The sequence below is a fragment of the Pseudochaenichthys georgianus genome, chromosome 24, assembly GCF_902827115.2.
Source record: "Pseudochaenichthys georgianus chromosome 24, fPseGeo1.2, whole genome shotgun sequence".
Taxonomy (NCBI): domain Eukaryota; kingdom Metazoa; phylum Chordata; class Actinopteri; order Perciformes; family Channichthyidae; genus Pseudochaenichthys; species Pseudochaenichthys georgianus.
Genome location: NC_047526.1, coordinates 2392610 through 2409297, shown reverse-complemented (window position 1 = coordinate 2409297; position 16688 = coordinate 2392610). Strand labels below are relative to the sequence as shown.

Here is a 16688-nt window from a genome sequence, read left to right as displayed (position 1 = left end):
CAACAACTAAATGAGATGTACCAGCTGTATTCTGAAGATTGGTGGATAAGGCGGTTCAGTGAAGCTTTCCTGATTTAACATTTCCATCCACGACGTTTCAGAGAGCTCGATGGAAAAAGTATCCCAACATGGTCTACAGAGAATATAGCGTCAGGCAGTGTTTGCTCAGATAAAAGGCACATGATATATAACGTTATTCACAGATATCCACATTAAAGCGGCCTGAACATATTTTCTTTTAAACTTCAGACAGAGGTTTGCCAACTCGGCCGAGACGGAAACAGCCTCCAAACAAGTTAGCCAACTGAGCTAACACAGCTAGCGGCTAGCTCCAGACAAAAACGTTTTCTACATCTGAAAAGTTTCACTTTATAACCGAGAGGGACGGTGTTAAAAAGCTCTCATCGCACAGGGCGCTCTGATGCTTTTTCTTTCACAGTACCGCTGTTTAACGGCTTGCTCCCGGCTGTGGAGCACGGGGCAGAGCCTGAAGCAAGTCCACTTCATGTAGTTACCTTTCCGTCTCCGCTGCCGCCGCCGCCGCTCCCCAGGCCGCCTTCAACACCCGACACCGCCGCCGGACCTCCAGAGGGCCGCGGAGCTGGGACAGTCGAAGCCGAGAGGAGTCCAGCTACTACCAGGGAGATGAATAGCCAAATGCACCGAGGCTCCGGGCCTTGTGTGTCCTCGAAACAGCGTTAATGAAGGGATACCTGGCCCCAGCTCTCCGCCGTTTGATAGAGAATAGGGAATCACTTTTTGACAGCTCCTCTTCTTCAGCCCCCCCTCCCCTCGACAGCCCTTCACTTTTCTCTTTTTCCTCACTTCCAGCAGATACGAATCAAAATACTGTCACAGAATATGGCGGCTGCATAAGGAAGCTGCTATCGCGAGAAGGAGAGCTGCTTTTCTTTTTTTCACTTTCCAAAAGTTGCGCGGAGGGAGGAGAGAGTGCTGCCGTTGCAGGAGATGCAGGCTGAGGACAACGGAACAAGAGTGTCTGCAGGAAACGGTGCAGGAGACGTGAGATAGATATGAATGAAGTGTCTGCTGTGGTCTGACTATAGGATAATGACATGTCAATAATATATTGATATTGTTTTATGTTACCATTCCTTCTAGACCAAGCTCTGGTTTATTTAATGATACATGCCTTAGCCTACATTTTTACAGCGGGAAGTGGCAAATGTATTTTTACACCATGTTATTCACAATGTCATGATTTCACTACAAAACCTGCTGCTGGTGAGTGTATACAACTCTTCAGGAATTAACTAGAACATGTGTTTCCCTAAACCAGAGACAGAGACACACTGAAAGACACCTATCACCATCTATTATAAACAATTAAAACAATTCCCAAAATTGGGATCAATAAAGTACATCACTCTGTGTGACTCCCCAGTCACTGCCGTGGAGTCTTTCCGCTTCCTAGGCACCATCATCGCTCAGGACCTCATCAAAAAAGAACAGCAGAGGATGGATGCTCTTCCTGAGGCTGCTGAAGAAATTCAACCTGCCAAAGACGATGATGGTGAGCTTCTACACCTCCATCCTCACCTCCTCCATCACCATCTGGTACGCTGCAGCTACAGCCAAGGATAAGCAGTGGCGGCGCCAGATATTTTCTTTTGGGGGTGCTGTGGGGTAGCTTGACGTTTCATAGAGGGTGCTCAAACATTTAAGGTTTCCCATTAATGTCCCGGGCACTACAGTGGAATACGCACACACACAGTGTACCCGCGACTGTTACAATGAAGGCTCGATAATCAGCTCACGCAAAGGCTATATGTAAGCAGAGGTAAAGTATACTATTTTTATAAGTGGGGAGTGGACCTAACATCATCTAGGGGGCATGCTCCCCCGGGAAGATTTGTTTTTAAATATTGAAATTAAAAGAATGAATCTGGTGCACTTTGAGAGCAACATTAAGAGATCTGGACACATCTCTCAGCATCCATATGAAACTAATTAAAAATCACTCCCCTTTTAAACTGTATTCTTGTTTTACTGTCATATAGTATTACCTGTTTTTCATTTATGCTCTTATTTGTTTATACCTATATTGATCATATAAAGGAGTGCCTCGGAAATACTTATTTACATAAATCGTGACCAAACCGTTTGAGACCCACTGAGATAACTTAGACTACAGTTAAAGGTAGGGTATGTAAGTTTGAGAAACCGGCTCGAGTTCGCTAGAATTTGAAAATACAACCAACACACACGAACGCGCACATGACCAATGAGGGCACGAGATAAGTTTGTGCACAGATGAAGGCTGACAGGCAGGTAGGCCATCCAGTTACTTTAGCCGGGCCAGCTCAGATGATTGGTCGTGCTTTTTACAGTACTACGGCTTCCACAGATGACGTTTTTTTTATGTATTTATTGTCAAAGCATTTAATATATTCATTGCTATCGGGATGTTAAGAGCATTCCATGCAATATAACACAAAGTGTATCTCGAGCCGGTTTCTCAAACTTAGGCTACCCTACCTTTAACTATCTAAACACTGAGAGAGTCCTTTACTTCACCTGAGCTGAGGTTATCTGAGACTCTCAGTCTGACAGGAGTGAGTTCCTTGTTGTTGAAAAAGCTCCTTATATCCGTTAGTATAGCTAGCTAGCACCACATGCTAACCACAACGATCTCCGGCACCGGTGCACTCTCTCTCTCTCTCGCTCGGTCGCGCATGCACACAAAATGGCTCATGCCACACACAGAGCAGAGCTTGAATGAAACAGAGACCCAGAAGTAGGCTACTTGTTCTGTACTGTAATGTAGCATACATTTCACATGAAAAAAAAGACACCTACATTTCTTGGGGGTGCTTAGGGGGTGCTATGGCTATCCTGGGGGGTGCTTCAGCACAACACTTTACCTCAGCCACAACGGAGACTATGCATTACATTAATGCACACAATGTTGACGATATCAGTTTTTTTACTACACATATTTGTATTCCATTCTATTTCAATGTAAATACTGCTTAATTTATCTTTTTATTTTACTTTTTTAAATTATATTATATGAAAATAGTTCTCTATCTGTGTTTTAAAATTGTTGTTTTACTTTCATGTATGCATTACGACACCAAGTCAAATTCCTCGTACGTGTCCACCTACCTGGTAATAAACCCGTTTCTGATTCTGATCTTATCTTATCAAAATCAGAAACATGTTTATGGCCATGCAGGTTAACACATATGAGACATTTGCCTTGGTGTACATGGTGCATTTAAACACAGTTAAAACATATTTTAAAAGTACGATATTTTATGGATTTCTCGCCTTTGTTGTCTGTTTGATTCACAGCAACACAGAGCAGCAGAGGCATCAAGTCTTATCAATAATGGTCACTTTATAAATGATCTCTATTGCCTAAATTACATTTTAGTGTTTGGTATGAAAGCTTCTTCACCCAAATGAAGCAACACATTTCATGGTGCAGTGTGAAAACATAAGTGTGCTGTGCTTTCACTCCTGGCAAACACAAGCCGAGTGCTCTTTAATGTTGAGTGAGTCTGTTGTGTTCTTTGACTCAAATGATGAGTGTCTCTGTCTGTTAATACTGGAATCAAAGGTTATTTACTTTATCAGCATGCAGATGCAGCTTCTAGATTCAGTTTGTCTAAAAAAACGGAGTCTCTGAAACTAAGCAATATGCTGATAGCTCTTTTAGCACGTAGACTCAGCAGGAACCTACGCCAGCATCCTGTTGACCTCGGCTCGGTCCTCTGCTGCAGGAGTAGCTCTCCCAGCCGCATGTGCCGACTCCATGTGGACTCCACCTGCAGGTGGATGACAGACTTCCTGTCCAAAAGGAGGCAGCACGTGAAACTGGGGAAACATGTTTTACACATGTTTGAAAGCAGTCATTACGCTTAAGGTGCGTGTGGTAATTGGAGAGGATGTGCTGTATAGTCCAATCCCCCTCGATTGGCTGTGACTGTTTTGCAACTTTGTACTCTGCCTCATTACAGGTGATCCCGACAGGTCCATAATGTGCTTCACAGCCTTTGCATCAAGGAATGTGTCGCTTTCTGGATTCAGCGCAGCAAGTGGTTTGGCCAGCTACGCCATTTCTCCAAGCACTGAATCAATCGTGCTGTAGTACAGTCTCTGAAGTTCTGTTTTGTCATCATCCCTGTGTCCTGTAGTTCCCTCGACTACATACCCATCCATAGTCGGGTTGGCTCTGCGTCTCTGTTTGGGCACTTCGGATCTCGGAGTAGCGCTGGCAGCCTTTGTCCCACACTTTATTAAACTCCTCACCACAACGGAGTTTGCGTACACAAGCTGTTGCACAAGCCACGAGACATAAACCTGTCATCAAGTCAGTATTTTCTCTCTGTAACATCTTGTTTGGTGGGTCCAGCAGGGAAAGAACTGTGCACTAACTGAGCAATGAATGGGAAACTGGGCTCAGTCATCTCGCGCAGCAGGCCTGTGGCTTCCATTCGTATCTCTGCACCGTGGGCCATCACAGAATTAATGTCAGTCAAAAGGGTTGTTATGTCGTTGAAGGATTTTATAATTACAGACACAGTGGCAAGATGTCCATCTCTGTTCCAGAAGGCGTTTAAGGTGCACACCCTTATAATGCACAGCAACTGTGGGCTTCTTGCAGAACTTGTAGAGGGCATTGCACACATGAAAGAAATCCACTACAGCTGTCTCTGCTGACATAGCATGGACTACAACTAAGTGTAGCTGGTGGTTCAGACAGTGAGGACTCTCACGACCTAGTTTGTTTCGCAGGAGCTTCTGGACGCCACCATGTTCCCCAGACATCACAGCAGCCCCATCAAATACCTGGCTTAGTATCTTTGATGTGTCCAGTCCAACTTTGTTGAGCTCTGCCACGACTGTGTCCGTTAATGTCTGTGCATCACCTTTGTCAGCTGTCGATATGATCAGCAGGCGCTCTGTGACGTCATATGTCTCATTTACAATCTAAATGTTTTCACACCCCGTGACGTCACGGGTTCCATCTACTTTCAGTGTGGAAAAGGAGTCTCAGTCACCACATTGCTGAGTGTGCTTATGAGTTCATTTAGCATTTCGTGACAAGTGTAAGTGGCGTTTCGAGGGATTGATTTCACTAAATCAGCTAATTCGGGCTCTTTTGTGATCGTATAGTCCAGCAGAGAGAGGAAAAGGCCACTGCCCCCCTCTGACATGCTATCAAAAGCCTCCATCTTCCCTCGTAAAGGCAGCTGGTTTTCCACCAGAAATCCAACCACATCAATAAGAGAGGAGATATAATACCTGTTTTTTCGTAGTTGGTCTGCGTTAACAAGTGTAGAAATCTCCTTTCCAGTGCTCGCACGCCTCTCTCGCTCCTTCCACATTGCATAGCAAGAGAGACGCTCCTTTGAATTTGCATGTTTATGAAATCCCTTGTCTCTCTCCACCGCATTTTTCCAGTTACGGAAGCCAACAGACATTCTCCGAGTTTTGCTAGACTGCCGACAGCAGAACCAAAATGCAGCATCGGCCTTGACACTGTATTCAAGCCAGTCTCGGTTGTGATACCAAGCAGAGACAAACAACGCCTCCTGCCAGTGAGGATGCTGCAAGGGTACTGTTTTAAGACAATTTGGTTGGGCTGATCAGTTCCAAGATCCTTTATGGGTTGATTTTCAGCGCTAACGTTAGCTGCAGCAGGTGGATGGGCTTGGTTAGCAGGTGTATATTGGCTGGTCGAAGAGCACGGCTCCAGCTCTTCAGAGGTTGTGCCGGTGTTCCGGATTAACTGCTTTCCCGATCAACTGGGGCACAGAGGTGGGGGGCGTGGCCTTCGACCGAAATACACATTTCGATCGCTTCTTCTGTCGTTTACATAAATCTTTTGGTATATTTGGCTCGGTAGGAAGACTTTGATGCACATTCAGTACCAGTGTGTGAGGCCATCTTGAGTAGCGTTCCAATGGCCTTATTTCTGCTGGAGGATCGAGGACCGAGGAGCAATAACGGAGGAGCTATAACCGAGGAACCACCAGACCATCCTTCGATGAAGTCCTCAGACACTCGCCCCGCCCCCTTACTGTGTATCGCTCACTGTGGCACAGACGGCACTGCTGGTGAACAGCTGTTAGAACGGGCCGTTCAGATGTTCAGAGCAGAGCGGCAGAGCGTGATGTGAACTGAAACGTTTTTCTGTCACAATATCATTTAAGGAATCGTTGAGCTAGCTAGCTAGCATACATTGTCACTATCTGCCTCCGTTAGCTTTAGCCTTCGTTTTCTAATAGTTGAAGTACCCAGATCTTTTACTTGAGTAAAAGTAGAAGTACTCAGGTCTTGTACTTGAGTAAAAGTAGAAGTACTCTGATCTTGTAGTAAAAATAGAAGTAAAAGTACTCAGATCTTGTACTTGAGTAAAAGTAGAAGTACTCAGGTCTTGTACTTGAGTAAAAGTAGAAGTATTCAGATCTTGTACTTGAGTAAAAGTAGAAGTACTCTGATCTTGTAGTAAAAATAGAAGTAGAAGTACTCAGATCTTGTACTTGAGTAAAAGTAGAAGTATTCAGATCTTGTACTTGAGTAAAAGTAGAAGTACTCTGATCTTGTAGTAAAAATAGAAGTAGAAGTACTCAGATCTTGTACTTGAGTAAAAGTAGAAGTACCAGAGTGAAGGAATACTCTGTTACAGTAAAAGTCCTGCATTCAAAATGTTACTCAAGTAAAAGTACAAAAGTATTATCATCAAAATATAGTCAAAGTAGCGACAGTAAAAGTAGTCGTTGTGCAGATTGGTCCATGTCAGAATAATATATATGATATGTTTTATAATGATTGATCATGAAAGTGTTCTCAAAGCTGGTGAAGGTGCAGCTAGTCTGAATGACTTTGTATACTGCAGGGTAGCTTGTGGATTTACTCCAGGTGGAACTAAAGTCTGATTCAACACTTGATTAGATTTCACATCATTCATCCACATCTGTAGAGTAACTAAAGGTATTAAATACATGGAAGTGGAGGAAAAGTACACCATGTACCTCTGAACTGTAGTGGAGTAGAAGTACACCATGTACCTCTGAACTGTAGAGGAGGAGAAGAAGTACACCATGTACCTCTGAACTGTAGAGGAGTAGAAGTACACCATGTACCTCTGAACTGTAGAGGAGTAGAAGTACACCATGTAGCTCTAAACTGTAGAGGAGTAGAAGTACAAAGTAGCAAAACATTGAAATACTTAAATAAAGTACAAGTATCTCAAAATTGTACCCACGTATAGTACTTGAGTTTATGAACTTAGTTACTTTACACCAGTGGCTATAAAGATAGAAAGACTAAGCCTTGCACAGAGGCATGCAAATACATTTTCAAAATGCTCAACAGTGCTGCCAAAATTATAAACTGACTGCTACACAATTAAAATAAATGCTTTTATATATTTCTATTAGATGTGACTCTTTGGCGTTTCTGTTATTATTGACACTGCTGCTTTCAGGGGGTCAGATTATTATTCGCCAGGGCTGCCGAATAATCGATTTTGATCATGGTCAGTTTCTGGCAACCCTAACATTAACCCAGCACCTTCGTGCTTAAAAGCAGATGTGTGGGAGCACTTCGGCTTTAAAAAGAAGAAGGAAAGCGACAATTTAGATAAAACTATGGCGGTTTGCAAGCCGTGTCACACAAACGTGAAATACTCTGGAAATACAACTAACCTACGATCCCACCTACAACGTCACCACCCGGACAAATTGCTAACTCAGGAACTCAAGAAGCTGCGGCGTGACCCAAAACAAACCGTGCTGGACAGCGATGGCGGTTGTTCCCACAAGTTCCCATCTACTTCACCAAGGTCGCAGAAGATTACAGAGTCCATTGCCTACTTTATTTGTCAGGATTTGAGACCTTATTCCTTGGTGGAAAACATAGGCTTTCGGGGCATGGTGAATGCGATGGAGCCCCGCTATCCTGTTCCAACCCGCCAACACCTCACCAAGGTTTGCGTTCCCAGGCTGCATGCTCAGACAAAGGCACACGTCAAAGCCTCCCTGGGCAAAGCGGAGAGAGTTGCCCTGACGTGCGACGGGTGGACCTCGCGAACAACTGAAGCATATGTCACCATCACGGCCCACTTTATTAACGAGGAATGGGAGCTTGTTACGCATGTATTACAAACGAGGGACATGCCCGAGAGCCACACCGGACGCAACCTGGCAGAACATCTAAGAAAGGCCCTCGCTGAGTGGGAAATCACAGCAAAGGATCCAGTAATTGTCACTGACAACGCGTCAAATATGACAATAGCAGCTGAGGAGGCAGCGTTCACACTTCACGTCAAATGCTACGCACACACCCTAAATCTGGCTGCACAACGTGCCCTCAAAATCACAGCAGTCGCACGCCTGTTGGGAAGAGTGAGACGCATTGTGAACTTCTTCAGACGAAGGACCACAGCCAACCACATGCTGAAAGAGAAGCAGAGGCTTCTACAACTACCAGAGCACAAGCTGATGACGGACGAGGTTACAAGGTTTGTGCGTAGTTACTTTTCAATTGTTTATTTTGTTTTCATTACTAATTTATTTTGTCATTAATAAATAAATGTAAATAAATCTATAAATAAAGTTTCTTACTTTTATTTAACTACAGGTGGAACAGTGCACACGACATGCTGGAAAGATTCCTTGAGCAACAACCGGCCATCTGTGCAGCCCTGCTCTCGAGTGAGGTGAGGAAGCCCGAGAAGGATCTGTGCACACTGACTGAGTCAGACGTGACAACAGCTGAAGAAGTAGTCAGCACGCTGAAGCCCATGAAAGGACGCTACACAGTACATGTCCAAGGAGAAGACCCCCACGCTGTCAGTTATCGCACCCCTCCAGGACACACTGATCAATGGACTGAAACCGATCGAAGGTGAATCTGCAGTCATAAAAGAGATGAAGGCTGCCATGTCTGGGGATCTTCAGAAGAGGTACATCGACCTCAGGGCAACTCTCCATGCATGTTCAGCAATGGATCCAAGATTCAAAAGTCTTCCCTTCCTGACTGAGAACCAAAGACAGGAAGTTTTTGATGGACTGATTGCAGAGGCTCAGGATCAACCAATGCCATCAGAGGTAAGGCAATGATGGTACTGCTAGGTTTAACCCTTGGCCTTGTATCCTATGTAACATCTCCTGGTGAGAGTAAGCATAGGCCTAAATAATACATTGTTCAAAGTTTAAAAGGCAAATCCTACAACGTTAACTATTTAAAATGCATAAATATTAAATTGTTTAAGAAGCATAAATCCTACAACGTTAACTGTTTAAAATGCATAAATATTAAACATTTTTAAAAAGCATACATCCTACAACGTTAACTGTTTAAAATGCATAAATATTAAATTGTTTAAAAAGCATAAATACTATAATGTTAACAGTTCTAAAGGCATATATTTTAAATACACTAATTAAAAGATTTATTGCAGTGAAAGCTCATGAATTTCATTTCATGTTGACCTATTTCATTTAGTTGTCCCTTTGGAGTGTGGTCGAAGTGGGCACAGGAACATGTAATGATAGCGCTGATGATGAGGGGATGGCATCCGAAGAAGAGACTGTAGATGATGGTGTGCGATTCAAGGAAGGAGAGAGCAGTCAAGGTCAGTATCACCCATTGTTATCCAGTGAAGCACACTGTGTTGTCTGAACCTCTGAGTAGGAATTATGGAATGTGATTAACTATAAATAATGTGTTTTTATTGTTTATTTATTTGAAGGTCAGCATCCTCCACCCAGGAATCCAAAGCCGTCTTGTCCATTGGCTGCCCTTCTTGGTGGTGAACGATACGGTGGTGGAGCACAACCCAAGACGAATACCCAAGAGAACCAGGCCAAGGAGCAGATGACCTGCTACATCTCTTGGAAGTGAAAGAAGATCCACTGGTCTGGTGGAAGGAGCACCAGTATGAGTATCCACTCTTGTCACACCTTGCTAAAAGGTACCTGTGCATCCCTGGCACTAGTGTCTCCTCTACCGCCGGAGATATCGTCACTGCTCAGAGAAATGCACTTCTCCCAGAACACGTTGATCAGATTATATTCCTGAACAAAAATCTGAAGAGAATGTAGATGCAGTTATGTAGAGAGGAGCCTTTCTGTTTAGTGGTTTTGGCTTAAATGTTACTCCTTTGGACTTGAATTATTGGCAGGTACATTTGACATTAAATGTTGTTTCCTAGTGACTTGAATTATTGGCTACCTCATATTCTGTGTTAAGCTAAAAATGCTGTAAAAGAATCTGTTCAGAACAGGCCACCTGCTGCACCTTTTAATTGTCCATTGTGATACTGCACTTTATGTACTTGTGTTTCAAAGGCTTGTACAGTTTGCACTGTTTCAATAAATGAAACAAATTCTCACCACATCTTTTGATTAATTTTGTCCAGCATTTGAAAGCTGTAGACTCTGTCTAGTCAGAGCCATATATTGTATAATTGATGCTTTCAGTTTTTAGTTGAATTCAATCCAAGTCAATGGAACACTCACAAGATGTCACCAAAATCACACTGTCCCTTTAAAATCTTTCAGAAAATGATGTAAGTGTATCGTATCGTTGGCTGAATATCGTGATATATATCGTATCGTGAGCTGAATATCGTGTATCGTATCGTGAGATTAGTGTATCGTTACAGCCCTAGTGCACGTGCTGGGGTGTACTGTTTAACCATGTCCTGGATGTAGGAAGGGCCAGATCCATTCTTCTTCTTCTTTCGTATAACGTTATATGTCCAACTCGGTGTCGTGTAGCCATGCCCGCATCTCTGGTCCTAGGTCGAAGAGGCTGGCTTCCGAGGGTGGTCTATATAAGGGGCAGATGGTGATTATATGGACAGCGGTCTGCTCAGGGTCACCGCACTCGCATGCCGCACTGTCCGCCAAGCCCCACGTCTTCATCGTGGTTTTAAAGCGACCGACCCCAGTTCGTAGACGGTTTAGAGTGGTCCACTGCCGGCGCGGTAGGTCGTCTCCTCCAATGGTGCCATCTCCTGGGTCCCAGATGTAACGGTGTAACGGTGGATTCGGGAGGGCCCGGCTGACACCCACTCCTTCTTCCAAGCTGCTGCCAACCATGCATCTCTGGAGATGTCCTCAGAGGTGGAGTTGAGCATCTCTTGAGCTGCTATGTTGTAGGGGTGGCGGGACTTGAGTCTGTTTGGAGGTGCTGGAGTTATTGTGGTGTGGTGCAGGATGTGCCAGTCATACTTTTGTGCCTTCCTGGCCAGGGCGAGGGTGGCAGCCTCCCGTCGGAGGCCGGCCGGTGCTATTCCCGCAAGGACTGGCAAGAGGGACACAGGGGTAGGCTTTAAGCATCCAGTTATTATTCGAAGGGAGGTATTGATAGCCACGTCGACCTTTTTCGCATGAGGGCTTCTGCTCCAGACTGGGGCGCAGTATTCGGCTGCAGAGAAGACCAGGGCTTGAGTGGATATTCGCAGCGTCTTAGCGGAGGCTCCCCAGGTTGTTCCAGCGAGGCGGCGGATCCATTCACAGCATGGTACGCAAGTACCATTGTCTTGAAGTGGATTCTAGCAGTTACCGGAAGCCAATGGAGGGAGCGGAGGAGCGGCGTGGTGTGGGAGAATTTAGGAAGGTTAAAACCAGACGAGCCGCTGCATTCTGGATGAGCTGCAGAGGTCGGATGGCACATGCAGGTAGACCAGCCAGGAGGGAGTTGCAGTAGTCTAGGCGTGAGATGACGAGAGCCTGGACCAGAACCTGCGTCGCTTTCTGGGTCAGCTGGGGACGTATCCTCCTGATGTGAAGGACAGGTTGTTATCTAGGGTCACACCCAGATTCCTTGCAGTCTGAGTCGGGGAAACAACAGAGGTGCCGATGTTGATTGTTAGGTCAAGAGTGGGACAATCTTTTCCCGGAAGGAAAAGCAGTTCAGTCTTGTCAAGGTTGAGCTTGAGGTGATGAGCAGACATCCACTGAGAGATGTCAGCTAGACAAGCAGAGATGCGTGCGACGACCTGGGTCTCTGAGCGGGGAAAGGACAGAATTAATTGGGTGTCGTCAGCGTAGCAGTGGTATGAAAAACCATGCGGGCTAATGACAGATCCGAGCGAGTTTGTGTACAAGGAGAAGAGGAGGAGACCAAGAACAGAGCCCTGAGGGACCCCTGTAGTTAATTGACAAGGGTCGGACTCAGACCCTCTCCAAGTAACCCTGTAGGTGCGGTCTTTGAGGTATGAGGTGAGGAGGGAAAGTGAAGAGCCTGAAACTCCAAGTTCTTGGAGAGTGCGAAGGAGGATCTGATGGTTCACCGTGTCGAATGCAGCAAACAGGTCCAAAAGGATGATGACAGAGGACCTGTGTTTCAAGGCAGTGACCTGCCTTGAAACCAGACTGGTGCGGATCCAGAAGGTTGTTCTGATGGAGATAACAGGAGAGTTGTTTAAAGACAGCGCGTTCAAGTGTTTTAGAGGGTTTACTCTTGCCTCCTTGAGACTGTTTGGAAAGTGACCAGAAGTTAGAGAAGTGTTGATGAAATGGGTGAGAAACGGTAGAATATCAGGAGCGATAGTCTGAAGGAGGTTTGAAGGGATAGGGTCCAGAGGACAGGTGGTAGGGCGGGCAGAGGTAATGAGGGTAAGAACCTCACTTGGAGAGAGAGGGGAAAAGGAGGTCAGTATGTGGGTGAAAGGAGGGTCTGGTGACCCAGCGGTGAGTAAAGGTGAGTCAGAAAAAGAAGAGCGAATATCATCAACCTTTTTTTCAAAGTGGTTAACAAAGTCGCTTGACAGAAGTGAGGAGGGGGGAGGGGCTTTGGGAGGGTCCAGGAGGGTGGAGAAGATGGAAAACAGTCTTTTGGGATTGGAATAGGAAGATTGGATCTTATCTTGAAAGAAAGTGCTTTTTGCCTGAGAGATCGAAGCAGAGAAAGAGGAGAGGAGAGCCTGATAGGTTAGGAGGTCGTCTTGGTTTTTGGATTTCCACCGTTTCCGCTCTGCTGCCCGAAGGATGGTTCTATTAGCACGCAGTGCGTCATTTAGCCAGGGAGCAGGAGGGGACTGACGAGCCTGCCGAGATGTGAGAGGACAGAGAGAGTCCAGAGAGGATGAGAGATTAGAGAGGAGACTTTCTGCAGCAGAGTTTGGAGGCAGGAGTTGGAACGAGTCAGAGGAAGGGAGGGCTGAGAGCACTGATGAGGCAAAGGTAGAGGGGGAGAGGGAACGGAGGTTGCGGCGGACATGTGCAGGATGAGAAGAGATTAGTTTATGTTTGGAAAGGGTTAGAGAGAATGAAATGAAGAAGTGATCGGATGTGTGGAGCGGGTTTACAGAGAGGTTAGAAGTAGATCAGTTCCTTGAGAATATGAGATCAAGGACATTGCCAGCTTTATGAGTTGGTGAGGACGGAGACAGTGAGAAAGCAAAGGCGGTTAACAGAGATGTTAGTTCGTCTATCTTCCCCGTCTGGAGGTTGAAGTCTCCGAGAAGTACAGCGGGAGGGCCAGTTTCAGGGATGTGTTAGAGGAGATGATCTAATTCCTCCAAGAAGTCCCCCAAGGCGCCTGGTGGACGGTAGAGAACAACAATGGTTCATTGTATAGGATGGGTTACTGTGACGGCATGGAATTCAAAGGTGGAAGGAGTGAAGTTAGGTAGCTTGAAGAGGGAAAAGCTCCATTTGGGAGAGAGCAGGAGACCAGTGCCACCTCCTCTGCCAGTGGGTCTGGGTGTATGGGAGAAGGAATATGCTGTGGAGAGAGCTGATGGGGTGGATGTGTTGGATGGAGTAATCCACATCTCAGTGAGAGCAAGGAAATCCAGGGACTGCAGGGAAGCGTAGCCAGAGATGAAGTCAGCCTTAGGAACAGCTGACTGGCAGTTCCACAGGCCGCCTGAAACTAGATGTTGGATCTCAGTGGAGCACGTGGGATAGACGAGAGCAGGCCGGTTATATCGATTACGAGATACACGGGGCCAGTGATAATTGCGAGAAGACACATAAACAGGAATGGAGAAAATACACATGATTATAGCATGAGGGGCTAAACAACCAAATAAAATAAAACACCAGCGATACTTAGCTCAATCAAAGTAGGATTTGCCTCCTCTTCACCTCCCTCGTGACTCCCGCATGACTCCAATGTCTTTGTCAGTCTTACTCCAACAGGACTCCTTTGTCTTTGTCAGTCTTCGTCTGTCTGACGCTCCAGGAAAGTGCTACCTAAATGGACACCTGATTGCTGAGTTCTCACAGCTGTGGGGCCACGTCCCTTTAATTAGTTAACTCTCTGCAGCTGGTGGCCCTCAAAAGGAAATCTAGACTGGCTCCCTCCTGAGTTGTTATTGTGTCTTTTCAGTGACTCAATGGTTTTACAATCACATTAAACCCTAAGTTATAAAGTTATGAGTTTAACCCTCAATACAGTTACACCTACTGTACTCAATAAAGCTCTTAGTATTCTACAAATGTTTAAATCATAGTTAACCCTAGCAGTCAGTTAGTTCAGTTTTAAGGTTTAAGTCAAATGACCTGTCCCAAGTTTCTGCCTGACAGATACTGTAGCGGTTTTGAGATTTAAAATCACAATTTTAGTCAGATCAACTACAGAGCATTGATACAGAGTACACACACTGAAACAGAGAAGTCTAAAAACAGAATATTACTCACACAATTCTAGAAGTCACCAGTTGTTATCCTGTCAAAATGGAGTTGCATATACATGCCATTAAACATGACTGAATACTAGATCACCTACACATCAGTGATGTTGAGTACTTTCTTAGCAAAAGGTTACAATTACATTTTACAAAGCAACATAACGTTTTTGTTCAACTTTCACATATCAAATAGTATTGAACATAGTGAGAGCTGCGACCCTTTGTCTCTGCTGCATACTGACTGTAAAAACATGTTAAAAGTGATTCTTGCAGTGAGACAACCGAACAGAGCAAGCTTCTACAGTTGCACTAAGTTTTGATAACAGTTAAATATTATTTTAATAATACATTTATTTCAATGTTGATGATTTTAGAACGGTTTATTCATAATCTGATTATCTTTGTAGCACACTGTTGGATTTAAAAAACACATTCAAATAAAAAAAAAAAACGTTATATTTATAGCCCCTGAACAAACAAACACACCTCTTTCTTAAATAACACACTTGCTCTGCAATAATATGTTTTTGTATATTTCTGTTAGGAAAGGACACGCCTGAGAGACTGGACTGCTTCACCATGTTCTCTTTCTCTGAGGGTCCAGAAGAACATCCAAGAGGGAAAGGAAAAGCTGATGTGATGAGATTTAAGAGCAGTATTTTTCAAGTTACTTAACAGTACAAGCTAGGGATGGGAACGATGAATCGAATATTCGAAATTATTCAGGTATTCGAATAATTATTCATGTATTCGAATATGAGTTATGAATATTTTTATAAAAAAAAATATATATATATTAATTATTTTTTTGGGAGTGATGCCTAACTTGATTAAATATTATCAAATTGAGTAATTCAATGTGTATATATATACGACTGTGCCATAGCTAAATGTGTTAGTTGACGTCTTAAGGTGTGTTTTGCTCCGCTCACCGGTCCCTCACAGCGGGCAGAGCTGCAGGTGCTGATCTCTCTCTCTCTCGTGTCCGGTTATACTTCACTCGCGTTTATGTCCAAATCCATCAGGTCTAGCTAGTTCTAGCCAATGACATGGCTGCTGCCCCTCCCTACACGCAGATCACGCAGACTCAAACCTCATCTTAGGCCCAAATGTGGCGCAAATGAGCTCCGCAGCCGTTGCGAGGTTCCGGCTTGTGATGGCAAAATGAAGCTTTGAATGAAGCGTCGAACCACTTGGACAATTGTGTCGGAAATAGGTTCATTTCTCGAAGCTTCAGTTACAGCGACCTCTCCTGGCGAAGTGCAAGGCTGCAGTGGGTTTAACGTATCTTTGCCTTGAAAGATATTCGATGCACACACACACACTAAGACTGAATATCATGTTCTATTTGCAATTAAAGATTGATAATTGTGTGTATTGGGTTATTGAGAAGAGACTAGAGAGTGCTAGACATGTTTTTGGGCGGAGAGGATCTTTTATCAGTCATTAAAGTATTAAAGTTGAAAAGCAATGATTAAAAGTCTAACTATTCGGGGCTTTGAACTAGCTGCGCGGAGGACATCGCTGCATCCTGGCCGCCGGCTCTATCCACTGGGCTATCTATTCCTTAGACCATTGAAGTGTTTTTATATTACTCATTTTCTTTTTGTTCACAACTTCTCCACATTTCATGTGTTTCACGAGCCATAACGACCTATCTTTCTTCCTGGCTTGCTCTATAATGATCCAATTCAAATGCAATGCCAACAACAACTCAACAGCAACAACGCAAACTACGACAACAACCCACACATTGCGCATTGTTTAGAGCGGTTATAAAGTGTTGAAGCGCTCAAATTTGAAACTGTTTCAACCTGTCACCTGTCAGAATCGAGACGAGGCAGTGCATTGAATCGCGTGAATGGACCGTGAACCAGTCAAGTGATTCATTCAGGAAATGCGGTGGACCCGTTCAAATCCAGTTTTGGACAGTCTGCCGTGGTTCCATCCCATTTCAAGTGCTGTTCGAGGCTCGGTAACCCTCAGAGCACACTCTCCAATCACAGAGCTTGAGGACTATCACTGGGTTTGTCAAACAGAGCACATGGTGTAGTCCAAACGA

At 44.6% G+C, this 16688-nt stretch overlaps 1 protein-coding gene across 2 annotated transcripts in view; it reads right to left on the bottom strand.

The window, feature by feature from the left end:
- The window catches only part of tab2 (TGF-beta activated kinase 1 (MAP3K7) binding protein 2), a 41240-nt gene extending 39295 nt beyond the window's left edge, over positions 1-1945 (bottom strand). Inside the window, exon 1 of one of the 2 annotated variants that reach the window (XM_034076500.2) lies at positions 516-1945. The gene's annotated coding sequence lies outside the window, so the exon portion shown is untranslated. The remainder of the gene's footprint in view (positions 1-515) is intronic. The other variant, XM_034076499.2, reaches the window with a different exon arrangement.
- Between the last annotated feature and the right edge of the window lie 14743 nt (positions 1946-16688).